Raw genomic sequence first — 22,640 nt, forward strand, 5'->3', positions numbered from 1 at the left:
CCTCTTTTTTGGGGAATAGATGGCTGTTTAGAGAGGGCACAAGAAGGACCCCGCCCGCCCGAGTCCCGCGAACGCACCACCGCCCTCCCGCGGCCTTCAGCAGCCCCGGGCCTGCCCACCGCGCGGGAAACCCGGCCTCGCCCGGCCGCAGGGCCCCGCTCCCCCCAGCGCCGCCCGGCCCGACCGCCGCGGTGCCGGTGCCTCCTGCGGGCCGGGGAAGGCGCCGCCGCAGCCCGGCGGGGAAGGCGGGCCGCCCCCTCCCGGTCGCCCACCGCGCGGCAGGGGCAAGGGCAGCGGCTCCCCTCCCCCCCAACGCCGTTACCGGCCCCGTGCCCCGCCCTGGCGCCTCCCCCTCCCCCACGCCGCGGCGCGCCGGGGCCATCCCGGCCCGCAGCGGCGCGGATACCGTCACACGCCGGAGGGCGGGGGGGGCAGCGGTTGCCCGGGCGACCACGGCCCGCCCTTCGCCCGTCGCTCTCCTCCCCGCCCTCCCCACGTCAGCGCCGTCTCCCGCCCGGCCGGGGTGGGGCAGCCGGGCCGCGTGATTGACAGTTGCCATAGAAACAGGCTCGCCCCGTCGCCATTTTGTCAGTTAGCTTTTTTTAAAAAAAAAAAACTTCCCGCCTGAATCGTGGGTTTTATTTATTTTTTTTTCCCCCTCCTCCTTCCCACCTCCACCCCGAAAGACGTTATCGCACGAGAAAGCGAAAGAACACCCTCAACAGAGCTGTCCCCCGCGGGTCCGCCGGGGCACGCAAGCAGGCCGCCCCGCGCGGGCGGGCGCGGACGAGGACAGGCCCGAAGCGGCGGCAGCAGCGGTGCGGGGCGGCGGGGCGCGGGGCGGCGGCGGCGGGGCGGCGCGGCGCCCTGGCGAAGCCGGTTCGCGAGGAAGGGAGGGGGAGGGAGGAGCGGGCGGGGAGGGAGCGAGGGAGGGGGAGGAGGTAGCGGCTGGCAGGCGGGGGAGGGAAGGAGGGAGGGAGCGAGGAGTTCCCGGGGGCTCGGTACGGCGCTGCGCTTCCCCCCCACCCCCTCCTCCTCCTCCCCCCGCCCGCTCGCGCCCGCCCGCCGCTGTCCCCGCGCTGCCTGGCCGGGGCTCAGGCCGCCGCCGCCGCCGAGCCGAGGTGGGGCCGGGCCCTGCCGTTGCCGTTGCCGGGCGCTGCGCAGGTTTGGAACGCGCGCCATTTTGTGAGCGATAGAAAATCCAGCCCGGCCAGGAAGCGCCGCGGATCCGCCCGCCGGGCCGGGCCCCCCCTCTTCGCCGCCCAGAGAGGAAGGCGCGGAGCGGACAGACCCTACGGCCGGTGCCCCCCGCGCCCCGAGCGGCACCGGCACCGCCGCCAGCCGTGCGGGCCCGAGCGCGGCGGGGCGGCCGGACTGCGGAGCGCACAAGAGGGAGGCGCTGCCGCGCCGGGGCCCCGGCCGAGGCCGGGGGAAGCGCTCGCTCCTCGCCCTGCTTGCGCCCGCCGCCCGAGGGAAGAGGCCTCGACCGGGAGAAGCCGGGCCGGAGCGCAGGGCCCGCCGCCCCCCACACGGGTAAGTGAGACGCCTCAGCCGGTGGCGGGGAGCTACGCAGCGGGACGAGCTGGTGCCACCTCCCGGCCCGGCGCGGTCGAGGGGGGCGCAGCGCAGGGGGCAGCTCCGCTGCCATCTTAGAGAGAGGAGGTGGGGAGAGCGCAGGGGCCCGCCGAGCCCCGGGCCGGCGCTGGCGGGGCCGGGACCCGTACCGGGCTTTGGACCTGGCCTTCTTCCCCGCCCTCCTTACCGCCGCCCCCTTCTGGGGCAGGCCGGGCATGGCCGGGGGGGCAGCGGCGGCGGCCGCGGCCTCTGCGGCCCTTTTCCCCTCGGCGTCCGGGAGAGGCTGTCGCTGCCGGGTTGGGAAGCGGAGCGGCGAGAAGGGCCGCGGAACCGGCAGCGGAGGAAGGGAGCTCGGCTGGATCCTCCAGCTCTTATGCGCAACGCCCTGCGGTGGGCGGGTGCGAGGTCTCGCCCCGGCCCGGGAGCGGGGAGAGGGAGGCGAGGAGGGCGTCAGGAGTTGAACCATCAGCTGAGCAGGCACCTGTTGTGGTGGAGGCCGTAGGTGCCCCGGCCTGCAGCCGTGCGAGGGACTCGTGTGGCAGGTGGGGAAGTTGGAGGCCGATGTAGAAGGAGTACCTGTGTGAGATGACTGTCATCTGGGCGGGGGGTGGGGAAGAGGAGGCAGACGCAGTCGGGAATAGCCACAGGGACATACAGGCACTTCTATATTTTAATAGCTGGCTGCAGCCTTTTAAGAATTTAGCTTTGTGTTGCTGGGGAAATTGGAGACCTCATCTCATACATACGGTGCTCCTTCTCTGGAGTGGTATTCCCTCCCGCCGCCACAAAATCAGAAAACACAATTAAAAGAACTGTAATTTGAAATTTCGAAATTGGTGCATTTTTGAATCTCAGTCAGCTTTGAAGTTTTCGGTTTAGTCTGTCCAAAGACTATGTAGGGGCTCTTTGATCATGTGTCTAGATTGCTGCTGTTACTTAGTTCTCCTATTACTCCACAGTCATCAGGGGAAATAAACATTCATTGTTCTTTAAAATTAACAAAGACAGAATATCTGACTACAAAATAAATCAACAAGCGTGTTTTTGACAACCTACTGTTTTAATCTGAATGAGAGTGTGCTGTTAACTTTTGCCAGTGGGTATACAGGCACACTTTCGTGTGGGGGGGTGTGGGGTGTCTAAATAAGTAGGAGTTAACGATTTGTTTTATTGTGTTGGTATTTCATTCTCCTTTCCTTAAGAAGAGGTGTGCGAAGCTGAAGAATACGCCGATGACATCTGGTGATAAAAAAGCAAAAAAATTGTATTTGTAGCAGTAGTTAGTTATCTGCCTGTAACCAAGCAGGATTAAACATCTGATTGGAATAGTCTGTAGCCCTAAAAAGTTTTGGTAAACTTGTTTCTCTTTTTCTCCACACCTTGCTCCCCGGACCTCTGTAGATTGGATATTTTTGGAAAATTAATTATACTTCATAGAATTAGAATAATAACACTGAAAATAACTCTGCGTATGAGCTAGTATTTGTTAACTATTATCTATATATATTTGGTGAACTTGGTGTGTGTATATATATAGACTACTTTTGTAGGCTACGCTTCGTTTTTGGCTTATTTGCAGTCTGAAGTAGAATATGTGTGTGAAGTCTTAAATTTACATTTTCTGCTGTGAATTAAAAATGCTGTCAAAGTTTATGAAGCTTATTGAGGCCAATTCATGGTTTTTTAATATTCTTTGAGTAAAGCAAGTATATCTTGTTCAAAATTGAATGAAGAGCACAGTCTTCTTGAATCAAGAAAAAGAGGGCAATTCCTTCTATTAACTGTGTACACATTTACATATGACAATAGTTTAATATTGTTTGCAGGCATATAGGTAAGAAAGTGTATTACATGAGCAGCAGTGTTACAGTTCCTGAATCAATACTTGGGGTGGATTTAGAACTTGTCATTGGAATCCCCTCCCCCACGTTGGACAGTGACAGGGAAACTGCAACAAGGATAATTTTACCTAATAGCAGCCAAGAGTTCTCTATTTCAGTGTCAATTTATGGGTAGTATTCTGCTACTTGTGTAAAATTATGAGGTAGTCGTTAGGAATTTGTCAGTTCTTCAAGTATGTGGGTTTTGCGTAGACTGGGAATTAACATGTGATGGCCATAAATGACTTCTAACTGGCTGATAGTTTAAACAAAGTAGAAAAATGTGACTGGTATCTAGTAGAAACTGGGTGCCTTGTCTGAGCTTTTAGAGTTACATTTAATTAGGACATATTTACTAATATGTATACCACATTTTAAAATCTTAATTCTGATACAGCCTTGTGAAGAAATGTGTCTGGGTTAACTGCATTATTAGGCTTTGCCTTAATGGACTTACTGTGGTATTTTTGACATTTTAGTTAGAATTAGTCAACACCTCAACATAAAGTGAAAAAGTCCGTTTTATTTTTTGCTAACATGTTTGAAAGTGTACCATGTGGTCATATGCTACTATGCAAGAAGACTAGTCAAATGCATGAAAAACTACCTTTATTTGCTATTATAGCATTTTACAGTTTCATTTGAACTGATATGGGTGGTGAAGACTAAATGTACGCTTACCAAAGAAGCAACTTTGTAGCTATAATTAGATTTTCTTTTCAGCATTCCTCTTAAACCCTCCTTATTTCAGGTGTTTCTAACCCTGGCTATGGGACTGTAGGTTGAAAGTTGTTACAGCTTATGTTTTTGAGTAAGAATTGAAGACTAGTATATGTTTAGTCTTACTGTAGTGGCTTTTAATGCCATTAGGAGAACTGTTCTCCAAAGCAAAGTAAAAAACTTTGATATCTTTGTTTTATGGGAGCACGGGAGACTTGTATAATTTCTAAAATCCTTTTGTAAATAGTTCTGTTGTTGTAGAATAGGATTATTTACAGAGAACTGCTGCTTTTGTCTTTATCACAGAGTACAACACATTATTTGTTGAAATTATTGTTTCATCTCTTTTTTTTTTGAGTGGTAAAGAAAATTTTTACAAAAAATTAGTAACTTTTTTGCTAATTAGACTTTAAGAAGTCTAGAAGACTTGATGTTTATGCAATGAGACTTTTTTTTTTCTCTATGACTATTTGAAATACTACAAAAAACCTTTCTTGAGCAAACATGCCTTTCTTATAAGCACGTAAGTGCAGAAAAAAGTAAATAAGCCGTTCTGAGAAGGGGAGTATTCTCCTTTTCCTTCCTCACCTGGATGGGTCCTTCAAGAGGAGAGTCATGGGAACTGTAGTCTATTGGTGGTTTAAGAACACTGGAGAAGCTTTTGGTAATACAAACAATTGTTACTTCCAGAAAGACATATTTGATATGCATAGTTATCTGGTACTGTCCCTTTGAGATTGCAGTGACCTAATAATTAGCTGCATGTAACACTTAATGTAACAGTTTGTAATTGATATCCCTTGGTTATCTTTCTCCCTTACGGGGAAGGAAGGTAAAATTCTGTGTTTGATTCTGTTTTATCCAAGCATGACTGAAAAAACAACTCAACTGCTTTTGCTAGTACAAATGTATTTAATTATTTTAGAATAGGTCTCTAGTTCATATTCACCCCAGCTTTATTTGGAATTTAGCTCCATTTCCCCTAATAGTCATATGTATGAGTCTTGTCCAATATTTGTGGGTGCCTAATTATGGCTTGTCTGAGCACAGATCAAAAAAGGAGCTCCTGTTTGACTAGAAAGCACATAATGATGAGGCAGGCTAAGTCCCATTGTCTTCATAAGGTTTCTTTTCCCCTCTCTCGCTTACCCACCCCCCTCCCCCTTTTCTCTCCAATCCCTAAAGGATAGGTGAGTTTTTCCACAGTTGAAAAGGTTGGAGATGAGGTGGCTCAGTGTGAGAGGTACTGACATTATCATATACTTCCTCATTGCAAAATGTCTTGTCCGTATGATTTACAGGGAGAATACCCACTGAAGGGCTAGAGAAATGTGAAAGTTCCCAGTCAGCTCTGCTTACATCCATACAGTATGAATACTCTGGAGCCTCTGAAGACTAGATAGTAGCTATTTCAGCTGTCCTGGGTGAAGACATAATCAGTTTAATTTCATCTCTGAATATAGCATTTCTTAAAAGCAGTGAAAATATTTATCTAATGAAAATGACACAAGCTAGGACTTGTAAACTTAGTCCTTGCAAAGTTTCCAGGGTCTTAGTAGCACTAAATACCTGAAAGTGAAACTGAGTAAATGAAAGTGAAATTAACTCCATTAAGTGTCAGTTTTGTGCCAGCTGTGAGAAAGCAAGCTTTCAATTTGTTATATAAAGTTCCAAAGCCGCCTATTTTTCTTCCCCTGCCCCACCCCCCGGCTGAGGCAAATAAAGGTAGACTGTGCTTTGAGTCAGTTAAAGGAATAGTTAATAATATATAAATACATCTGTGTTGAAAAGTTTCCTCTTTCTTTTTAATAACTGTTGGGATGGTGAAATAAGGGAGGAATGGAAATGTACAAATTGATTTCTGATGGCAAACTTACTCTTTCAAAATATAATTGAAAAAATTTAGAGTGAATTTTTATGAGTTACTGAAAGAAAAATCAAACTAGTAGAATGACTAGTTGGCACAATCATAGTTAAATGCTTTTTAATGATTAAATTGAACTTGCCAGTGAAACTTAAATTCTAGTGTCCCAAAATCCTATTCTTCATTGTTTTTTGTCTTCTTGACCTCAAAGACAGGTAGCTAATGTTTTTGTTCATTCAAAATCCTGTTTACCTGTATGTGCTCAAATCTTAATTTGTGTTCATGTGAACTATGTAAATTGCTAATAAATTCTTATTTGCGTTGCCAATGGACCTGTTGCTGAGGAGCCAATTGGAACATAACGCATCCACTTCCTTTGTAGAGGAAGTAGTTCAGTGTCTGTGCTGTCAGTATGCTGTTTAAACTGAAGGAAGGAGTAAAAAGAGGGGAAAAATTGTTAGGTAGTTAATGTGTTCGTACTTACTCAGTTTTATATTTCTTTGTACACTATGAATTTCCTTACACTGATATCTGTTTGGTCTGTCCAGAAACAACTACAGATGTTTCTCTACTTATAAATGTATAGCCTTATATATTCTTCATGTTTAAATACAGTTTTAACAGGACTTTTACATGAAACACATATAGGGCATGTGGGTGATTACAACTAAGTTTCTAATACACCCTTTCAAAATCCAATTGATACTGGAAGCTCAGTAACCTTCCTGGATCATGTCTGATTTTGGCTTCTTTGTTGTTATTTTAACTTGTGGATAAGTAGGCATTAATTTAATGGTATGCCAAAAATTGCAAGTTAGTGTTTGAGATGTATTGATGTCTTTGTTAATGTTACAAGAAGTGATCATAAATATTACAAATACTGGCTCATAGTTGTGAAATAACACATTGGAATGTACATTTTCCACCACAATCAGATGTTCATAAGCTTAGAATGTCTTGTTCTTGTATTTAGGGCGACTTTCCTGTCAATGTCATAGTATGCCATTAGAAGTCAAGATTTTTATGGCAAGCCCTGTGCAGGAAAATGAGCATTACTGCAAATGTTGAACATGTACATGGTTGCACAATACCTGTCTATGTCTTCCTGCTGAAATCAGATTATTTTTCTGAAGTAAAGTTCTGTATATGCTAAGGCTATAAACTTATATTACACTTCCCCCAAAATCAGAAGTACTAGTAGGTGCAGTTCTGGGGAGAGGTCAGTAAACTATGCAGTTACTACAGCTTTATTTTGAGTGACCCTTGTATCTCCTCAAACTTTTCCTGATGGTTTATTATTTTTAATACACACTGCATTTTACAAGCTTAATTTCTAAGTCAATTAACCTCATCTGTGAACTATGTCTACTAAAGACAGCATCATAAAAGAATGTTTTATGTTGAAGGCTTGAGTGGAAAGAGTATATATGATACTGTATTATAAACTGTACTTGAAGTTTGTATTGTAAGGGCATAGTTAAAAATTGCTTGGTTTTGCATTGTTGTACTACTTAAGACTTTAGCTGGGATCTGATTTCAGTTTTGTTTTACACTGTACAACAAGAAGTAAGTATGATTTCTTTCTCTATTTAATCAGAATTTTATGACTTTGCGATGCATACCTGTTCATTCATGGTGCTCTCCTATGTAACATTTTTGTTATGGCATTGTGTAAATGCATATGTGTTTGTGGTTTGTTTTTTCTTCTGATAAATAAGAGGTTTCTGGGTTATTGTAATTTGATAGTCTGTTGTACAAAAACCTTAATGATAGGAGGTCTAAAAATCTGGAGACATGAATGGAAATAATTAATGATACCTGATGTGGCCCTTACAAGAAGTTTTATCTCCTCTCTTTGTAGGATTTTTTTGGGGATATTTTCACCTGAGTATTTTACATAGCGTGCAATCATTTGTGGTTCACAGTGTCCATATGAGCCTACTTTCAGTTTTTTTACCCATCAAAACATACAATTACGTATCTCTATGGAGTTAAATTAACCAGAGTTGTGTTCACAGCATGGACATTTTAAAACTTTATGAGCTTAGTTTTGAAACCTTGAGAAATTCAGTTGCCCATGTGGAAACAGATTGTTGGAGTACAAGTACTTGGCTGCCTTACATTAGTGGTTAATGATAACACTGACAACTTTTGTTGTCATTCTTAAACCAAGATTGGCTTTGCTTCATGTGATAGGGACTAGAAATTTGGTAATGGTTATCTCGTGTAAAGAACCATTAGAACTGGAGACAATTTCTAAATGTGGATTTGAAGGTAAAGCCTAGTACCCCTTTACTGAATTTGCATGCAGTCAGACAATTGCAGTAAACCAAAATACAAGTTTTTGCTAAAACATTTACATTTAATTTCTTACACAATAAAGAAAGAAAAATGTGTTGACCAAGTTACATGTGTTATCTCAAGTTCTCTGTTTTAAAGTGTGGCTTAAATTTTTTTTTTCTCTTTTTATAATGCAAAGAAGTAGTTTTACACCTGCATAAAGCAGGTATAGCTTCTGGTTTTCTGCTAGATGTTCTTAACCAGCATACAGTTACTTCAAGGAAGGAGAAAACAAGTTCTGCCAATACTTCGCAAGGTTCAAGTGTTGTGTTTTGAAATAATTCTCTCTTCTGCACAATTTATAAAAATGCTGCTTCTCTAATTGAACAGAGACGTTTTAAAATATGTTTGTTTCAGTTTAGCTACTGTTCTAATGGAGTTGAAATATAAAAGTAAAATGTATGTAGCAATACCCAGTGACATTCATCTCAGTGTTTTGTATGTGAAGGAAAGGAATGTGGCAAACTGACATTTTTAAGAGGTCTTCTGAAGCTCTGCCAGTACATGCATGTGGTGCTTTGCAATTGGAAATACTGGAGATGATCAATGACCTATGGTCAGTCTGTATCCATGATTTGTGTATGTACAGACTATTGGTATTTATAGGTTGTGGGGCTTTTATTTAATAGCAGAAAAAAAAATTAAATCAGCTTTCTAAATGTTTATTAAAAAACCCTTAAGATAAAGGAAACACCAAATTGCAGTAATTCATGGCATTAAATATTTTCCTAGTACTGAGAAGTTCATGGTAGACTTAAATTCTGAAGCATAGGGCCCCCCCGTAATGTTCAATGTAAGAAATCTAGTTCTTAAAAAAAATTAAAAAAAAAAAAATTCAACCATCAGCAACGTGTTCTGATTGAGATCAGTAAATAATTTGGGTTTTGTGTGAAAAAGGTCTCCTTGGTTTTAGTTTACATTTGCTGCCCTTTAATGTGTATTTCCAAAGTTTTATTGTGTTTAATGTGTAGGAGAGAGGGGGGATGTAATTCACCTTCCCTGTGTCACTCATTTTGTATGTCTTTATTGCTTTTTTTTTACTTCAAAAGTATCATCTTAGGTTTACACAGTTAAAACACATACTGTTGGTCTCGCTCCTTTTTGTTAAGAATTTGAGTCTTGTAATTCCTACCTAATTTTATTGAAATGTGAGGTTATGCAATTATTTCTATACAAGAGGTTGAATATAGGATGGAGAGTTTAATTTTCAGACTCCCATATTTGAAAAATTTTCCCTTGGTATTTTCTGAGACAGGATTCTTTATATGCTGTGCTTTCATTCTCTTTTCTCTGGACTGCTGCTACTTTAAAAACAAAAACCTTAAATTTAATTTTGTATGTTAAAGCGAAGTTTTGTTTGCATAAAACAAAAAAAACCCTGAGATCTGGGGTTTGAGTTGAGGTGGAAGCTCAAGATGCATTTTTAGCAAGCGTACAGTGGGCTCAGAAAACAGTTTCTAAGTTATGTGTTAGTCATTATGTGTATTCTGAAACCTGTGAGCTCCCAGCTTGACAGTGCCAATTTATTTATGTATTTGAGGAAACAGGTATGCATTATATTCCATATGTTGGAAGCACAGTCTTTCTCCTTATATTTTAATCTTGAGTACTTCTGTAGAGTTGAATTTATTAATTATTTCCATAAAAATTCGCAGAGTCAAGTACTCAAACACTGACAAAAATAGGAAAATTATATAGTTACTTTTTTTAATGTACAAGTTGTTAATAATTGCACACTGTCCAGACCTTGCACTTAGTCTCAGGTTCTTTCTTTCCTCAGCCTTTCTCATAGGCTTCTGCACAGTTGTAACATTTTAGTATCTGATTGTAGCAGATGCTAATGGATTCTTTCAGCATCTTGTGGAAGTAATGTTTTTCAGTGATGAAGATCTAATGTACAGAAAAAACCCTCCTCCAAATGCAGAAATGTTTATGTATTTTGCTTATTGGCAGGCTAACCTAAGGCACTGAGTTCCTGTTTTTTGGGGTAGAGAGAGGGGTTTCAGGTATTTGAAGCATCTTGTATAGCACTTAGCTTCATATTGCATTCCATACAGCAGTTTTTTGCTTTGTTAACAGCAGATAAATACATATTACTGAGTTGCTTTTTGGGAACGGGAATGAAAGCAAAAAAGGTAAAGTGACTTGCTCGAAGTTACGCAGTGATGCAACGGGCAGAGCTGAGGTTAAGGGTCTTAAATAGCAGAATGCTCTGTATTTGCAGTTGCATTTGACTTGAGTTTTTATTCCGAGTGCTTTGTAACTCAGAGAAGCAGTCTCTTAAGGTTGGAGAGTGACTCAGCATATCCAGATTCTGCTCATGGAATTTAGGATTTGTTTGGAAATGTGGGAGAATTAAGATTTTGAACTAATTTTTCCCAAGGGAAATTGCTTGTCTTTAAAAATAAATTCATTTTTTATTTGCAGTTCTCTTTCCCCTTCTGATATGCGTACCTCAATTTCGGAAAGAAATGATGGATTATTTCAGTAAATGGAATCATTTCTGGTATAGCTGGCATTTACTTTATAGTTTGCTTTCCATGTGCTGTCCTCCTGATGTACATGCCTATCATGTAACAGTTGACTGTGTAAGTAAATGTTATGTTGCAAAATATATGAGGCACAATTGTGTATCAGGCCTGCCTTAAACGTTTCTTAACTTAGTCTCTGATTTTATGACACCTATAAAACTTTTTTTCACATGGAAGGAGAGAGAGGCATATGTGGTATTTGCCCAATATGTATGATTGAAACATCTCCATCTTATTAGTACAGAAGCTCCCATGTCGTCTACCTGATCTGGCAGGGCTGAGTTCTCAAGTCTTATGGGTCAAACACTTGAGAGTGAACAGTTTGGGGAACAAAGCGTTACCTGTGCAAGTATGTACCGGGTGTGTAAACCACACTTCTGTGTGCTTGGGTTTGGTTGGCTTTCATGAGGGAAAATTGGCTAAATGTGTTCAATATGACTCTTCTGCAATAAAAATCTGTGTTCTAGTTGCAGCTGATCAGACGTTCACAGAGTCTTGAGACATTGCTCCATAGTAGTGGCAGGGAAGGGAAGCAAACTGACAGAAGCTGATGAGTAAAGATTGAAACTATTGGTCTTCTGCTGCTATACCTTCTTAAATTTTGGGGGAATTTCGAGAAGACTTCATTATCTCTTTTTCATCCAAATCAATTCCATCTTCTAGCATGAGACAAGACCGCAGGCTAGTACATAATTTCAGTGCTGAGAGAATGCTGAAGGGCAGCACAGCAAAGAACAGTATACTGAGAGAAAAGCATAAGCAACATTGATTTTCTCCCCCCTTTTCCTTCTACTGTAAACCATTTTCTCCTTCCACTCACCCAAATCTGTATGTTTTCCTGGGGCTAGTGAAAATTAACTTGCTCTCCCCAAAACTGTACTTAAGCCAAATTTTAAATAATTGAGAAAAAAGAAGCAGAAAGATGAAAAGCAACAACTCTTTGGTTTCATATCTCATATACAAGGGGTGTGGGACATGCACAGTATGTAAGCTAATGACATGATATGTGTTTGTTTTACAGCGTAAATATTAGCAAACTGATGCAAAGTTCATGCTGTAAGATGTAGAGCCACTGAAACACTTTGAGGGGAATCATTGGACGTGTCGTTCTAAGGCAAAGCGTGCAACAAGGAGTTCTTTGAAGGCAGTTACCACTTAAGCAGCTCCCCTTCACTCCAAATTCTGGCTGCTTGTTCCCACCTGCTTTGTGTTGGCACAGCTGTTTGTAAGACTAACCAGTGAATCAGACTTGGCAACTGAGTTGGCTGAAATATATAATTTTATATATATAACATTTGGGTGTGTGTGGGGGGTGGAGAATCAGGTTACTTTTCAGTCAGATTGGTTCCCAGACCCAGTACACTGTGCTGCTGCTCAGACATTTGACAAGATAATGGAATGGGTTGTGTGGGTGGACAGGAACAGGGTGCCTAGAAGAGGCAGGGGTTGGTTAACTGGCTCTGATAGCACTGTTGCTTAATGGAGAACATCATTTGGAGGAATTTTTGCCACCCCTCTTGTAGTAAATCACTCCTCTGTCAGTCTATCTCTCTGTCTCCCCCTCCTCGCTCTGCCTCTCTCAGACTTTTGCCTGCTGTCACAAACTTCCATGCTCATTCCCTCTCAAATGTTCCTACTCTGATGCTGTCCTGCTTGTGTGCACTCTTAACACGCTACCACAGTCTGTCTTGGTAGTAACTTCCCTCTAACTCTCCTGCTTGCGCTTGCTTTCTTCCTCTCTGGCTTGCTGTCTAACTGTCCTGCTTATTCCTGATGCATCTGTTTTCTTGTGCTCTTTTCACTTGTGCTGTTCCTCTTGTTCTTTCTCACTCTCAATCATTCTTATTATAATTTTATAACTTCTGCTCTTGCCCTTTTTCTCCCATGTCCTTTCTAGTGCTTGGTCTCTCAAGCACCTCTCTGTTACTTGCTTGGTCTCTTGCTTGCTCAGTGTTTTCTCCTGTTTGTTCTTTCTCACTTGTTCTTACTTTCTCTTCCCCCCGTAAGAACAATGTTTTTGAGGAGGGAAAAAAATATCCATGTTTTAAAGACTAAAACCTCTTAAGAAACCCAGAGTTTTTAGTTTTCTGTTCTCCTGCCCCCTCCCCCGTATCACAAAACAATATGACAAAATTCTGAAATTTTTACTTGAGTTCTATATTGCATTAAGATAGGTATGTGCACACAGAATATGTATTGTTCCTGTTTGAACAAACTGAAAAGTGAATTGAAGTTTCTAAAGTTAATATTCTAATAAAAGGTATTTTTCAGCTGTCTTTATAAGATGTGAGCATAGCTTATTGATACTATAATCTAAACTGCAGAGTAAAAATGCTTGGTGTTCTTATTCCTGTTATACAAAAGAGGCATGAAAAAATTTTTCCCTTTATAGCCAGGTTTTAGCATAACCACCAGCTGGACCAGTTATGTTAAAAACCAACCAAACAAATAACTCCTTTGGAAATTCCATGCTTTCTTGTCCTCTTAAACAAGTGGCCAGAGCTGCTGGGATTATACTGTTGTTTTACTTCCATGTATTCAGTTACCTAATATTTTTGTTCACATTATTTAAATTTTGTGATAACTATTTACCTGTTAGTTGGAAAAGTAGAGAGGTGATCTGAAACCATTCATAGTTCAATGTTCATCTGTATTTTAATAATCCAAAAATTAACTTGAAATAAAACAGGGAAGATTGGACAATACACTTTATGGCAGAAAAATTCCATTGCTTGTTTCCTGCTCATCTCCTTTGCTTCTCTAAGCCTTTGTGGACTGAGGGCAGGAGTACCTTAAATACCTTGCAAGGCATGCTTTCTTCATGCAAAATGTGATGAACAACATCTTTCTTCTACTTTCTTACATGAGAGCGCACTTAAACATATCACTCTGAGCTTGCAGAGTTTTATTTCATTAGGCCAGCTGCTCTAGATCAGGTTATCAAGCAGCCTGCTGTCAGGATGTGTGTGCTAACAGGGCAAACACTATTCTGAACTACAGTAGTTGTCTTTGGAAATGTTCATTTGGTTCCTTTTTGTTTAGTAACTAAAAGTGTTACTCATAAGTGCTGTAACTCTTCAGTGGCTTGTGGCTTGTCTGATTTTTTGATATATTTTTAAATCTCATCCACCTTCTCTTCTGGTTTGAGTCTTGTTCTAGTCTACTCTTCAGTAAACTTTGTTCATCATGCTTGTTTTATGCATGGGTTTTTCATGGGTAAAGACATTTGGCTTGTGATAAACAACATAGTATTGCTTGGTTTCTAGGGGTTGTTGAGATTCCATAGTCAGATAATGCTTTAGCTACTTTGATGTTTAGTGCCTGTCTTTCCCTACTCCTATCCCCTTCTTCAGCAAGCAGTTGCATTTTTCATAAAGCCTTGTTTTTCTTTTTCCCTAACTGGCTTTGGGTTGACTATTCTGCATTTCAGAACTTTGCACTTTGGTTGTCTTTGTTGCTCTTCGGGATGTTATACATCTCCTTGACCCCTTTAGGAAAGGGAGGAAGACTGCTCAGTGTTTTCAGGCAGTGTCTGTGGCAGATACAATCCATCCAGGTTAGCATGTCTCTTGCTCTTTCCTAAACACGGAGGCATGGTGAAGAATGTCTTCTTGCTTTCTAGTAGTTCCTGTAAATCCGGTATGAAGCTAACTTGAAATATTTTGTATAAAAATCTCTCTGAGCAAAAAAGGGAGAGCAGAGTATTCCTTGGCTGCTAGATCTGTGTGGGGATGCATTTTTCTTGGGTACATTCAGTGTAGCACTGACCTCCACAGAGATCTTTCTCTTAAGCCCTGAAGTTATTGAGTCTCCTTTATGTTCAGTTCAAGTAAAGTCTCAAATTAGCAGTGTGGAGTTCTGGCTTATTTCCAAAGATGGTGCTTTCTTGTTTAAATACAGAAAAGTGTTTGGAAGAGTGAAGTTCCAGTTTGAAGCCGTTAAATGTGGCTTTGCTTCTTCTAACTTACATTGGAAAGGAAGATGTCAGTGTAGTATATGGTGTTTACTATATGGTGGGACAGAGTTCTCTTTTTGTGACCATCTTGATGACTACATTGCCCTGTTCAGTGTTTTTTTTTTTGCCTTGCACCGGAAACTGGCCATATGAAGGGCTATGGAGATGAGTCTGTTAGACTGCCGTTGGTCCATTTGGTGTACCTGATACGAACTCTGAATCTTGCTTTTCTTATCCCTTTTGTTATGCTCCTGTGATTTCATATGTTGGTCTGCTGTTTCAGGTATGTCTAGAAAAACTGTGTTCTTCCTAAGGATACCTCTGCTGGCATCATCCACAGAGTGTGTCAGACCATGCTCATGACATTCTTGTTGAGCTTTTTCACAAAATAGAAAAAAAGAGCAGATTTATATCAAGTTACCTTTTTACAGCAATCTTTCTTAAAAAGCACAGCACATAATTACATGAAATACATCAGTAACATTAGTAGAAAATTAAAGAAAAAATTCTGTCAAAGTGGCTTTGTTTTGTAGTCTTTCCATCTAGTGAGCTATTCTTGGTAGTCTGCAAGGTCTTCCTTCAGTGGGACGCTAAAGATTTTCTTGCCTTTTTATTTTTTGGATACCTCAGATGTGGTGATCTTGAGTACTGTTTGGAGGTCTGTAAGGTCAGGATTTAAAAGATATTTTTTTTTGTGTCCTCGTTTCCTTCCTGCAACCTGCCTTATTAAAATAATTTTAGGAATTTTTTTCAGGAAAAAAAATGCTATAGGAAACCACACTCTTCTGGTCAGAACCCTAGCAACTTCTGATGCTGACAAAGATACTATTAAAGAATCAGAAAGTTGTGTAATCTTAGCATGTCCTAGTATTACTTAAATGGGTAATTTTGTCAAAATTTTACTGCAATGTCTGCTTCTTGAACAAATGACAAATAACTTGCCCTTAAATTGATCAGTTTATACCTAGTATTCAGATGCTGAAATTGGTGAGGTTCATATAAACTGTCCCAAAGGTTAAACTTTTTCTACTTGGCCTCATAAAAACCTAGTTAAACAGTCAGTCTGAAAGGTGTCTGTTAGAATTTTCCTGGGCTTTTATCTTTGAGATGTCTTTTAGACTTTTGTCTTATGACTGCCATTAGAGATATTAAAAATGAATTCCATACCTTACCATAGTGACTGTACTCTAAAAGGGATTCAAAACAATATTATCCCAAATTGGCAGACTAAGTTTGAACTACACATTCAGGACCATAATGCAACACAGTTATTTAAAAAAATAATAATAATTGCCTCCTGCCCTCTTCCCACCCCAGCCCTCTCCCTTTTTTTTTATTTTTTGGTAACATCAGATGATTCCAATGACTTAGCAATCTGATGTGCTACTTCATCCTTAGCCTTCACCTTTTTCTGATGTCTGAGTAAAAGCAAAGTCTCCAGCATTTTTTGTGGTTTAAAAGGTGTGTGTCTGTAGGTAGGTAGGTAGGTATGTGGTCAGTTACTGAGGATAAGCTGACAAAAGATAACTTGTAAACATAATTGTGAATTTGAACTGTCAACTTTGGATTGAGTTACCTTATGGTAGGGTATCTGCAACCTCATTAGTCATGAAACCTTTTCCACACCAAAAATTCGTTGTCTTCTATATTGTTAAGCAGGAAATAATACAGTTCTAATGGTGATTGGCAATCTATTCCACTTGGTGAAATGTGTCATGGTTTCTTGGTCTTTGAAGGCTTTTAAATGATTGGATCTTTTTGTCTGGTATTCCATACATTGATAAAGGTTTGATGAGTAATTACTGAATGTAATTCTAAAAAAATTGTGTATAAGGACATATTAGGTGGTGAGTACATTCTGGGCTTAAAGATGTGGGGTTTTTGTTCAGCTTTTTTGTTTTTTGTATTTTTAATTTATAGCAGAAAAGCCAATGATTTTATCTGGCAGAACAAGTGTTCTAGAGTCTCCAGTGAGCTACCTGTAACCATATTTTATAAAGGTGTAGAGCTGTCATGAGTGTTTGATGAAACCTCTGTTCAGTGTGATAGGATATGTATCCTAGTAAAGCTTTTGTTGGTTGATGTGTACCCACTGTCTATACTGGCTCTTCTCCCTGTATGTGCATGCTTCCACATGCATATATGACTTCAATAGGGTGTTTGAATTCTTAGTGGATTATAATACCATTTAAAACTTGGCACAATTTTGCAGCCTACTACATCTGTATTAGTATCTTGGTATATCTTGGGATATATCAGGATTTGCTTTAATATTATGCTTAATGGCAGGGATGGAGACTAACAAGATAATAAAGGAAGACCTCAGAGCTCTAAATCTGACAGAAAAGGTATTTTGACTTCATCACTAAATTATATGAAAATTTACTGAAGTTTGTTAATTTATCTCCTTCAGTGAGAGTTTTCTAGGTCAGTGGTTCCTTATCTGGGGAATAAGGCCATGGTAGATGAACTACAGTTGGAACTTAAACCCATGTTGATTTATGTTAGGTTAAAAACTATTATGTTAGTATGATTCATGTTTTGTTAAAAATTTTTGAAGCTGACAGTGATCTATATTCGGAGAAATGTTAGGGGTGTAGTTCTGGAGTGAATGATGGGAAGAAAATGTGGAATCTTTCTTTACTCATGTATGTATTTATTTACTACGTTGAAGGAACAAAGGAGGGGAAAACCCATTTGTACATTTTTTTGTTTATCGTCTTTGGAGACTTTTCTTTACCATAGTTTTGGAGTGCCTTGTGATGTTATATGTGTTGGAGATTACGTCATGAGCATGATACAAGAGTTACAGTGGTTTCCGGCTTCAAAGATGGTTTATGAGACAGAGGAATTAAGCTAGGGCTACAGGTGGACTTAGGACCCTCATTATTGGAACACCTACCTCTGCATTGCCTGGATGTTGCAAGGGAATATGACATGGCTGTTTGACAGCCTAAATTGGATCACAAGAGACTGTCCCTGTCTACTTTCTCCCTTGGATAAGCATACTTCCACGTTCTCTTTGTTGGCATTTTTGCTTTGCTTTTCCATGTTGGGCCAGCTTAAGAAGCTAAGCACAAAAAACTAATGATCTAAGTAAAGGTAAAAACTTTACTGCCAGTTTAGCTACCTAAACTGTTTAATCTTGAGGTGGAAGAGCGCCAGGAAGATGAGTCTCGTCTGTGATTTGTTCTTTTCTTATGAGTAGTAGCCCTGAGTTTAGTCAGCTTGTGGAGGCATACGCTTGGTGGGAAGTTATGTTTATGTGGCATAAACTGAGCTGGCATCTTTTTTGGCACAAAAAGGCCTGTTAGCCTTTTTAGTCTAGCTTTAAGTTTTTCTTCCCATTTGCTGAGCTAGTTCAGTTTACTAAACGGGCAGGAAATGAACCTGACAAAGATGTGAATAGTTTTTGATGGGGTCATTGAGCTGATTTGTTTTACAGTATATTGTGAAAGCTGAAGCTTTCCAAGGAAGGGGCACGACTGTGCACCTGAGAATTGGGGGAGGTGGGCTGCTACCCTTCCTGGTGGTTTAGGGTGTTCCTCAGATGAAGAGAATCTGAACTCATGTTGTTCAGTTCCAATGAGAATACCTAGGTCACCTGGCTCTTCAGATGTTCTTGGCAATTATCCTCGAGTCCCATGTCATCTGTGCTGTTGTACAAAAAAAGAACCAAAGAATCTTGGGACAGAGGGAGAGAAAAGGAAATGTGACTGCAATCCAGTCATTAGTGTCCAAAACTTAAGGGAAGAGGGAAAAAAAATACTTTCTGGGATTTAATGAGTGCTTAGACATTTTATAGGAAATGGCTCCTAGATAATGTTTTATTTTCTAATGTGAATTATGGAAATGTAGCACAACCACCAAGTTAGGAATGATATGCCAATAAAGTGAAGAGAGTGTGGGAGAGTACAGGTGGAACATAGAATGCTTTGTATCAGTGGGATTATATTCCATTTCAGTTGTTTGCTAAGGGACTTTTAACACTAATTTTTTTTAATAGTGAAATTAATTTTCTGAAGGACTTCATCTAAGAAATTGTGTCTTTGCATTTGCTAATTCATATGTTGAAATATGAATACTCTTTTTTTTTTTTTGTAATTTATTTTGGGTGTATGTAGTAAGTGCAGGTCATAAGAAATAGAAAGTATTGTGCTTAATGCTGGAGGTATCTTGAAATTTGAAAGAAGTGCATTTCCTTACCCCTTTTGAATTGGGATCTCTTAAGATAATAGAAATAATGTTCCCTATGTGATTTCTGCAGTAATCCAAAATAGAATTATTTTTGATTTTGAATTTGGATTTCTTTTCTACTGTTCCATTGGTCAGCCTGAGCCTGAATTGGGACTTAAAGCACGTTGTGGAGGTCTATGTAGAGACTTAGGCTGGGTCACTGAGAGCTGAATGGTAAGGATGCTGTGGTGAAAAGTTTTTTGTTTGTTCATTTTGCTTTCCAGCATCAGAGAAGTTTGTAGTTGGTGTGCATGATAAATAAATTTGAAGAAATAAATTTACTGTAGACTATTACGACAGACACAAACTCTATATAGAAAAGCCTGTAAATATTTCACTTGTGTTCTTGAAATAGGGGTGGGATCTGTTACTGTCGATGTCAAACCAGATGTTATCTGTGGTCTTCAAGGTGCTCTGTGGCAGTTTGGTAAGAACTATTGGAAATACTTCAGCTAGGTTGCTCTTTACTTCTTTTGTACTGTATTCTTAGCCTATATAGCAAACTTTATAGATAGGTAGTTTGTGAGCTTTCTGTGGACAAACACGATATGTTTAGATAGTGAGCTTTTTAGGTGAGGATCACCATTTTATTGCATCACACAGTGCTTAATGCAATGAGGTTCTCCCTCCATGAGCAGAATGCCCTGTTTATTACCTCAGCACAGTCAAGCATGGCTTCCTCATTTCCAGTATCAGTATTTTGAGTCCTTGCCCTGACCTAGGAACTGTCAGTTTCAAAGGTCCAGAACATCAAAAGACTGCACAAAAATGCAAATAAAGTTCTCTGTGATAAAGTAGTATTATGCAGAATATAAATGTTAGCTGTATTCATGCTCTAAAAGGAACAATTAGGTTCTTATTTACTGTGTAGATTTTTAAGCTTAGAGTCTGAGTTGGGCTCTAGAGCTCTGCAGAGTCAGCAGAAAACTGATCAAAAAAGGTGAATATTTTGCATCACACTAAATTGCAGAACTGATTCAACAAGACTGGGGCAGGTGCCAGATGTGTGGTGCAAGAGAGGGCCTGCACCGAGTGGTTGGGGGCGAGGAGGGGTATAAGTGGGAACACAGCAGCCAAGTCTAAATCAGCTTTGGCTTTTGGGGAACCGCAGCCTAAGAATTCTTATTTTAATGAAATAACTCAGTTTATTCACTGTCGGTTTTGCATGTATCTGGTTGTCATGGAGCCTGAACTTGACCACTGTCAATTCTTAAAGCTATTGAACTTCATATGAACTGCTATTTGAAAGCATGTTGAACAAGAGTTTTAAACATGTTGTTTCTGTACTGACATGTCTGGTGAAAACTGGAGTTTGGGTTTCTGTCGCAGCACTTGCCAAACTAGCTGGCTGCAACAAGGTCTCTTACCATCTCATACCAGCATACTCTTCACGCAAGCCCCTCTGCTGCCTTCTCCTCATCCAGGGCCTGTTCTCTCTTCTTTTGCTTCTTCCTTGGCTGCTCTCTCTTCATTGGCTGCCCAACCACTTAACAGAACCAGCCACACCTGCACTTTATTTACATCAGCCAACCCACCGCCCCTGAAGCCAGCCCACAGTTGTACATTATCAATGCTAATTAACCCAGCTTCATTCCTCTACAGGCTTCCATTTCCAAGTTAAAAAGAGCTGGAAGAGCAGTTTTGGTATACATAGTTTTGGAAATAAGGGATTATTCCTGTTTTAAGTTCTCTTTCCCATCAGTGCGCTCAAGGTCCCAGTTACTTTGTTGGTATGCTAAAATCCTTGAATTAATCCTAAAATTCCCTTCAAGCAACATTTTAACATTGATAGATCTAATTAAAAGGCAAATCTGAGTTCTGTAAGAAAACGTAAATTGTGATTATGTCCCCATTTACTATACTTGCATGGCTATTACATATTCTGTTTTGGTACTATGTCTGGGATATGTAGAAAAAGCGAAATAATGGGCTGGGACTTTTTAAGTTGTGCAAATAGAGAAAAAAGTTATCCTTCCATGTTGAAGAGCATGTTCAGAGTAATTTTTAGGAATAGCCATTTGTGAGCCAAAACTGCTTTGGTTGTTGTTACCAACCTACTAAATCAGTCTCTTCCTTTCACCTTTCTGGAGAGGTAGTGTGTACCCTATTTCTCAAGTACTAAGTTTGACTAATAAAAATGTGAAGCTTATGAACTTGTCCTGCATAAAAAAAATCATCACCTGATGATAAGACAGACTGTGTCTTGTCTGTTGCCTTGAGAGAAGAAAAATAAAGCAGAAAGCTTAGAGCTGAGGCCATCCTCCGTGGCAGGCTTCTCAAATGATTGAGCTCTAAGTATAGTAATTTTTTTTCCTAGTGAGTTTACCATCAGGATGATGTTGTGACTGAAGTCTTGTTGGAAAGGCTGATGATTTGGCTAGCTCATTGATTGATTTTTAAGGGCTAGAGATTATTTTTTAGAGAAGGTTTACATTGAGTTCTGCAGGATTTCTAGGATCATAAAAGTATATATTTATAATGGAAGAAATTTATTCCTTTTTCTTTCTGAATGCAGTGGCTCAGAAATATCTCTCAATAAGTGTCCCCAGAAAATCCCTATCTAGGTGGGTGAAGTCTGATACATGTGTTAAGGAAAATTCAGATGTTTAAGAACTAAATGTTTTCATTTAGTTTCTTGAGATACAAGGTGGAAGTAGACAAGCTTCAGTTTTTCAGCCTGAACTGAGGCTTGGGCAGTTAAATCTGATCTATCACATTAAAGTGGAAAGGCTATCAGCAGGACTTGTCCATTACCACTTTTCATATCAGAGGTATACCTGTTTTAGCAGAAGGTATGGAAATTTATGGGGTGAAGTCTGGTTTAAGACCCAGGCATATGGTTAACATATGACCAGAGAGTACCTAGCTATGTGTATGTCTGTCCAGTCTAAATCTCCTGAATAATGAAAGGCAAAGGCAGATTGTGGCATTGCAGTTGTCTGTGGGAGCTGTCATGTGGGAATCAATTAAACAGCAGTTTGTCCATGGTGTGTTTGAAAAGGTTAAAAAGTATTCTAAAAGGCACACAAACCAGTGTGTGGCTGAAACAAACCACTTCCCTGAAGTCTTATAAATAAATACCGTCTATTTACGGAGCTATCCAGCACTTTGCAGTTGTGTGCGGTCAGTTGGTTTGTTACAGTTTTTATTTTGGAAGACTCTATAGGTGTGCATATCTCAATATGTTAAAATATTTTGGAAGTCTTCAAGATGAAAGGTACTACTGTATCAGGGCAATGAACATTAAGTTGTTATAAATGTACTTGAAGTATGTAACTTACGGATCGTCTTTGAAAGCAATGTCAGAACTATCTGCTGCCAAAGTGGAAATGGAGAAGTAGTCTTACTTCATTTAGACATATGATAGCAGCTCTACAGATCATTTCACAGGAATCTGTATACGTATATAAAGTATTTTTGTAACAGAGTTTGTTGTGGTCTGAGTAAGTTTTTTACATTCTCTCAGTTTTTGATCAATTCTGTTACAGTAATGTTTACTGAAACATGATGATAATTATGAATTTATTAATTTCTGGCTC

The 22,640-nt window shown here is 40.5% G+C and overlaps 1 protein-coding gene across 1 annotated transcript in view; it reads left to right on the forward strand.

Annotated features, from left to right (window-relative positions):
* The first annotated feature begins 329 nt into the window (after positions 1-329).
* The window catches only part of DYRK1A (dual specificity tyrosine phosphorylation regulated kinase 1A), an 87,909-nt gene continuing 65,598 nt past the window's right edge, over positions 330-22,640 (forward strand). The window contains exon 1 of the mRNA XM_080376611.1: positions 330-1,533. The gene's annotated coding sequence lies outside the window, so the exon portion shown is untranslated. The remainder of the gene's footprint in view (positions 1,534-22,640) is intronic.

The sequence above is a fragment of the Falco punctatus genome, assembly GCF_963210335.1.
Source record: "Falco punctatus genome assembly, chromosome: 2".
Classification (NCBI taxonomy): Eukaryota; Metazoa; Chordata; class Aves; order Falconiformes; family Falconidae; genus Falco; species Falco punctatus.